Below are 6,573 nucleotides of genomic sequence, written 5' to 3' on the forward strand. Positions count from 1 at the left end.
ATTAATGTTTTAATCTAAAATATGATCAGCCTCTCTCTACTTATCGGCTATGTACCACAGGCCTTCAAGCTGGCTGTAGTTAAACCACTACTTAAAAAGCCATCTGTAGACCCAGCAGTCTTAGCTAATTATAGGCCAATCTCCAACCTTTCTTTCATATCAAAAATCCTTGAAAGAGTAGTTGTCAAACAGCTAACTGATCATCTGCAGAGGAATGGCTTATTTGAAGAGTTTCAGTCAGGTTTCAGAGCTCATCACAGCACAGAAACAGCTTTAGTGAAGGTTACAAATGATCTTCTTATGGCCTCTGACAGTGGACTCATCTCTGTGCTTGTTCTGCTAGACCCCAGTGCAGCGTTCGATACTGTCGACCATAATATCCTATTAGAGCGATTAGAGCACGCTGTAGGTATTACAGGTACTGCGCTGCAGTGGTTTATATCATATCTATCTAATAGACTCCAATTTGTTCAAGTAAATGAAGAGTCCTCTTCACGCACTAAGGTTAATTAGGGAGTTCCACAGGGTTCAATGCTAGGACCAATTCTGTTCACATTATACAGCTTAAATAATTAGCAAAGCACTATTGACTTCATGAACTTCTACACAGATGAAATTTTAACAATTAGAGAAAAAATTTATCATAATCATTTCACAGATGTAACATTATCTACAACTACTTTCAGTACCATTGATATTCATTTAGACTCTTTTTCTCCAATTGATCTTTCTGAGTTAACTTTAGTAATTATTTCCTGTTTCAGAGTGACTCTCATAAACTAGTTGATGCATTTATTACTTCCAGGCTGGACTACTGTAATCCATCATTATCAGGATGTCCTAAAAAACTCCATGAAAATCCTTCAGTTAATCCAAAATGCAGCAGCAAGAATACTGACAGGGACTAGAAAGAGAGAGCATATTTCTCCTGTATTAGCTTCCCTTCATTGGCTTCCAGTTAAATCCAGAATTGAATTCAAAATCCTGCTCCTCACTTACAAGGTCTTCAATAATCTGGTCCAAACTTATCTTAATGACCTTGTAGTACCATATCACCCCATTAGAGCACTTCGTTCTTGTGTTCGTGTTCACCCGGGGCGCCAAACAGGCTAGGACTGCCACTGGGCTGAGCCTTCAGTTTTCAGGCCCCACTTCTGTGGAACCAGCTTCCAGTTTGGATTTAGGAGACAGACACTATCTCTACTTTTAAGATTAGGCTTAAAACTTTCCTTTTTGCTAAAGCATATAGTTAGGGCTGGATCAGGTGACCCTGAATCCTCCCTTAGTTATGCTGCAATAGACGTAGGCTGCTGGGGGATTCCCATGATGCACTGAGTATTTCTTCTTCACTCACTATGAGTTAAGAAACCTCTCTGCATTGAATCATACTTGTTATTAATCTCTCTTCCACAGCATGTCTTTTGTCCTGTCTTCCTTCTCTCTCCCTAACTGGTCGCGGCAGATGGCCGCCCCTCCCTGAGCCTGGTTCTGCTGGAGGTTCTTCCTGTTAAAAAGGAGTTTTTCCTTCCCACTGTCACTAAGTGCTTGCTTATAGGGGGTCATATGGTTGTTGGGTTTTTATCTGTATTTATTATTGTAGGGTCTACCTTACAATATAAAGCACCTTGAGGTGACTGTTGTTTTGATTTGGTGTTGTATAAATAAAACGGAATTGAATTGATTTTACTCATTAACCATTTCTGCACATTTCATCAGGACACCTCGTTAAGTCATGTATCCACTTTGCTCAAATGCTGGAGCTGCCACATACATTCTATTTATTACCACTCTATGTCTGCATGCAGCACCAGTTCTCTCTCTCTCTCTCTCTCTCTCTCTCTCTCTCTCTCACACACACACACACACACACACACACGCACACACACACACACACACGTGCAGGCAAACAGACGCACCAGCTCTCACAGACATTCCCACTCATGAAATAGCCACATACAAAAAAGATGAACATTTGTTCATAAGCCTACAGTATCTGTATGCAAACACATAGCTATGAATACTTGCATACTACCACCCACTCTTTCACTCTCACAAACACAGATATCCCCCACTACCCCTTCAACCAGGTCTCTGCTGGCCTCCTTTCCCAGCCAGTTATGACAATGCTAATGATTCTCACTGGAGCACTGGATGATGGCTGACAGAGCCAACCAGACCAGACCAGGACTAGCTGATGATGGAGGGGGAATTGGAGGTTGTAGTGTGTGTGTGTGTGTGTGTGTGTGTGTGTGTGTGTGTGTGTGTGTGTGTGTGTGTGTGTGTGTGTGTGTGTGTGTGTGTGTGTGTGTATAAAAAGTGGGGGTTAGAAGACGAGGTCAAGGATGGTGGTGCACACGCTCCTTCTCTGGTGATGTGTTGGGAAGGATGCACCTTTCCCCAGCTCAGTGCTAATTTATTACATTTAAGACAGGGCCTGACACCCTGAATCAGCCTCTATTCAGACCATATTGGCTGGCCAGGGTGGTGGGAGGGTGTGTGTAGCTGAAGGGAGGAAGGGGGAGGTAAACACAAAGGAGGAGAAAGCACGGAGCGGAGAAAACAGAGAGTGACTACATGGAAATTATATGCAATGAAGAGACGTAGCCTCAGGCATGGTGCATGTTTTGCCTGTTTTCTTATAGTTAGTTTATTTATAATTCAAATATATGCCTTTAATAATTTACAGACAGGACATATCAAAAGAAAATGTGTGAGATATTTCTGAGCAATGTGCTGAAAATATTTCACTTTTTAAGCAAATACTTAATCACACGAATGTGATTAAAGGTGACTGCTAAGTGAAAATGTGGATGCGTTTCATGGTTTAATATTTAGATTTAATTTAACCGATTTAGAGTTTATTATACATATTTCTATACATTTTATCAAGTGTGAGAGCAAAATATCTCACTAAATCTATATCTTATCTCTGTTTGCTTGTGTGTTCTTTCTCTACAATCAACAACCATCCTTTCAATCCACTTTAAAGTTGGTAGGGGCACAGCGAGGATCCTGAGTCAAATCTAGCATCATTTTTACAGTGTGGACTCATTTTTGGGGTTCTTTCGTGAAGGCAAATGGACTGGTTCTTATATAATGCTTTTCTACAAGGTGAATATATGATGTCATGTAATGATGTCAAGGCTGTAAGCTCATGCTTGAATTCTGATCACAGTCCTGGTGACAGAAAGAGTTAGCAATGAACTAAACCTTTGGGAGGTTTTAGAATAGAGCATACAGACAGATGTTCCATGTAAAGGAAGGAATTCATGTCAGTAATGTGTTCAGCACTTGAACTTCTTTCCAGTGGGCAACTGTTGCAGTGTTGTTCAGTAAGACACTTATTCTGTCAACTCAACAGATTGACCTTTGACTTCTGACTTGCACACCAAAAATGTAAAAAAGAGAATAGAAAATCAATATGAAATAAATACAAATAAGCTCATAGAAGCTGAAGCAGTGTTATACTGCTTTATACAGCTAAGGAGGGGTTGGTAGTTTGGACTGACCTGTTTTTGGGTTTATTTATTCAATTCAATTCAATTCAATTCAATTCAATTTTATTTATATAGCGCCAAATCACAACAAAAGTCGCCTCAAGGCACTTTATATTGTACAGTAGATAGCACAATATTAAATACAGAGAAAAACCCAACAATCATATCATATGACCCCCTATGAGCAAGCACTTTGGCGACAGTGGGAAGGAAAAACTCCCTTTTAACAGGAAGAAACCTCCGGCAGAACCAGGCTCAGGGAGGGGCGGCCATCTGCTGCGACCGGTTGGGGTGAAAGAAGGAAAACAGGATAAAGACATGCTGTGGAAGAGAGACAGAGATTAATAACAGATATGATTCGATGCAGAGAGGTCTATTAACACATAGTGAGTGAGAAGGTGACTGGAAAGGAAAAACTCGATGCATCATGGGAATCCCCGGCAGCCTACGTCTATTGCAGCATAACTAAGGGAGGATTCAGGGTCACCCGGTCCAGCCCTAACTATATGCTTTAGCAAAAAGGAAAGTTTTAAGCCTAATCTTGAAAGTAGAGATAGTGTCTGTCTCCCGAATCCAAACTGGAAGCTGGTTCCACAGAAGAGGGGCCTGAAAACTGAAGGCTCTCCCTCCCATTCTACTTTTAAATACCCTAGGGACAACAAGTAGGCCTGCAGAGCGAGAGCGAAGTGCTCTAATAGGGTGATATGGTACTACAAGGTCATTAAGATAAGATGGGGCCTGATTATTTAAGACCTTGTAAGTGAGGAGCAGGATTTTGAATTCAATTCTGGATTTAACAGGAAGCCAATGAAGGGAAGCCAAAACAGGAGAAATATGCTCTCTCTTCCTAGTCCCTGTCAGTACTCTTGCTGCAGCATTTTGGATTAACTGAAGACTTTTCAGCGAGTTTTTAGGACATCCTGATAATAAAGAATTACAGTAGTCCAGCCTGGAAGTAATGAAGGCATGAACTAGTTTTTCAGCATCACTCTGAGACAGGATATTTCTCATTTTAGAGATGTTGTGCAAATGGAAGAAAGCAGTCTTACATATTTGTTTAATATGTGCCTTGAAGGACATGTCCTGGTCAAAAATGACTCCAAGGTTCCTCACAGCATTACTGGAGGCCAAGGTAATGCCATCCAGAGTAAGAATCTGGTTAGATACCATATTTCTAAGATTTTCAGGGCCGCGTACAATAACCTCAGTTTTATCTGAATTAAGAAGCAGAAAGTTAGCGGCCATCCAGGTCTTTATGTCTTTAAGACATTCCTGCAGTTTAACTAATTGGTGTGTGTTATCTGGCTTCATGGATAGATAGAGCTGCGTGTCATCTGCATAGCAGTGAAAATTTATGCTATGTCTTCTAATGATGCTGCCTAGGGGAAGCATGTATAATGTAAATAGAATTGGTCCTAGCACTGAACCCTGAGGAACACCATAATAGACCTTAGTGTGTGAAGAGGACTCTTCATTTACTTGAACAAATTGGAGTCTATTAGATAGATATGATACAAACCACTGCAGCGCAGTACCTGTAATACCTACAGCATGTTCCATTCGCTCTAATAGGATATTATGATCAACAGTATCGAACGCTGCACTGAGGTCTAGCAGGACAAGCACAGAGATGAGTCCACTGTCAGAGGCCATAAGAAGATCATTTGTAACCTTCACTAAAGCTGTTTCTGTGCTGTGATGAGCTCTGAAACCTGACTGAAACTCTTCAAATAAGCCATTCCTCTGCAGATGATCTGTTAGCTGTTTGACAACTACTCTTTCAAGGATTTTTGATATGAAAGGAAGGTTGGAGATTGGCCTATAATTAGCTAAGACAGCTGGGTCTAGAGATTGCTTTTTAAGTAAGGGTTTAACTACAGCCACCTTGAAGGCCTGTGGTACATAGCCAATTATTAGAGATAGGTTGATTATATTTAAGATTGAAGAATTAATTAATGGCAGGACTTCTTTAAGCAGTGTTGTAGGAATGGGGTCTAAAAGACACGTTGATGGTTTGGAGGAAGTAATTATTGAAGTTAACTCAGAAAGATCGATTGGAGAAAAAGAGTCTAACTTAACATCAATGGTACTAAAAGTAGCTGTAGACAATGTTACATCTGTGGGATGATTATTGGTATTTTTTTTCTCTAATGATAAAAATTTTATTTCTGAAGAAGTTCATGAAGTCATTACTAGTTAACGTTAAAGGGATGGTTGGCTCAGTAGAGCTCTGACTTTTTGTCAGCCTGGCTACAGTGCTGAAGAGAAACCTGGGGTTGTTCTTATTTTCTTCAATCAGTGACGAATAGTAAGATGTTCTGGCTTTGCGGAGGGCTTTCTTATAAAGCAGCAAACTATTTCTCCAGGCTAAATGATGATCCTCTAAATTTGTGACAGGCCATTTCCTCTCCAACTTACGAGTTATCTGCTTTAGGCTACGTGTTTGAGAATTATACCACGGGGTCAGGGACTTCGGATTTGAGGCCTTAGTTTTCACTGGAGCTACAGTATCCAGTATCCAACTTCTGTTCTGATGACACAAACATACTGTAGTATTGAAACTTACACACACACACACACACACACTCGAAATTATATTTCTTCTATATCTTGTATAGTGTATCTATCTTTGCATAGTATGGTTCTGCCTCGTCTACTTTGCTGCTACAACAATGTGAATTTCCCATCTCTGGGACTATTTCTCTCTCATCTCTCTCTTCTATTTTGACGGCTCTTCTGCGTCACTGATCGTTTCATCCGATGCAAAACAAACCTTGAAGCTGGTGGCGTGTCACCGGCTCAGCTTCCTCTCGCTTAACGGTTTAGGTGCTTGGTCTTCAAAATAAAAGCATGGAGACTAAACTTTGTGGCGATATATGCTGCAACTGATTTCGAAATTGAAAATTAGCCAGTGCGGTCCATGTGTGTGGCCCTCAAATTATTTCCCATAGAACCGTCGTAGTGTACTTAGAACCACTTTCCTTGTTTGAAATCGTGAGCAGCACTGAATTTATTTGACTCTGACACGTTTAATAAAAAAACAAAAACAAAAAGAAAAAGAAAATACAATTCCGTG

Source organism: Pelmatolapia mariae, linkage group LG15 (assembly GCF_036321145.2).
Source record: "Pelmatolapia mariae isolate MD_Pm_ZW linkage group LG15, Pm_UMD_F_2, whole genome shotgun sequence".
NCBI classification, from domain to species: domain Eukaryota; kingdom Metazoa; phylum Chordata; class Actinopteri; order Cichliformes; family Cichlidae; genus Pelmatolapia; species Pelmatolapia mariae.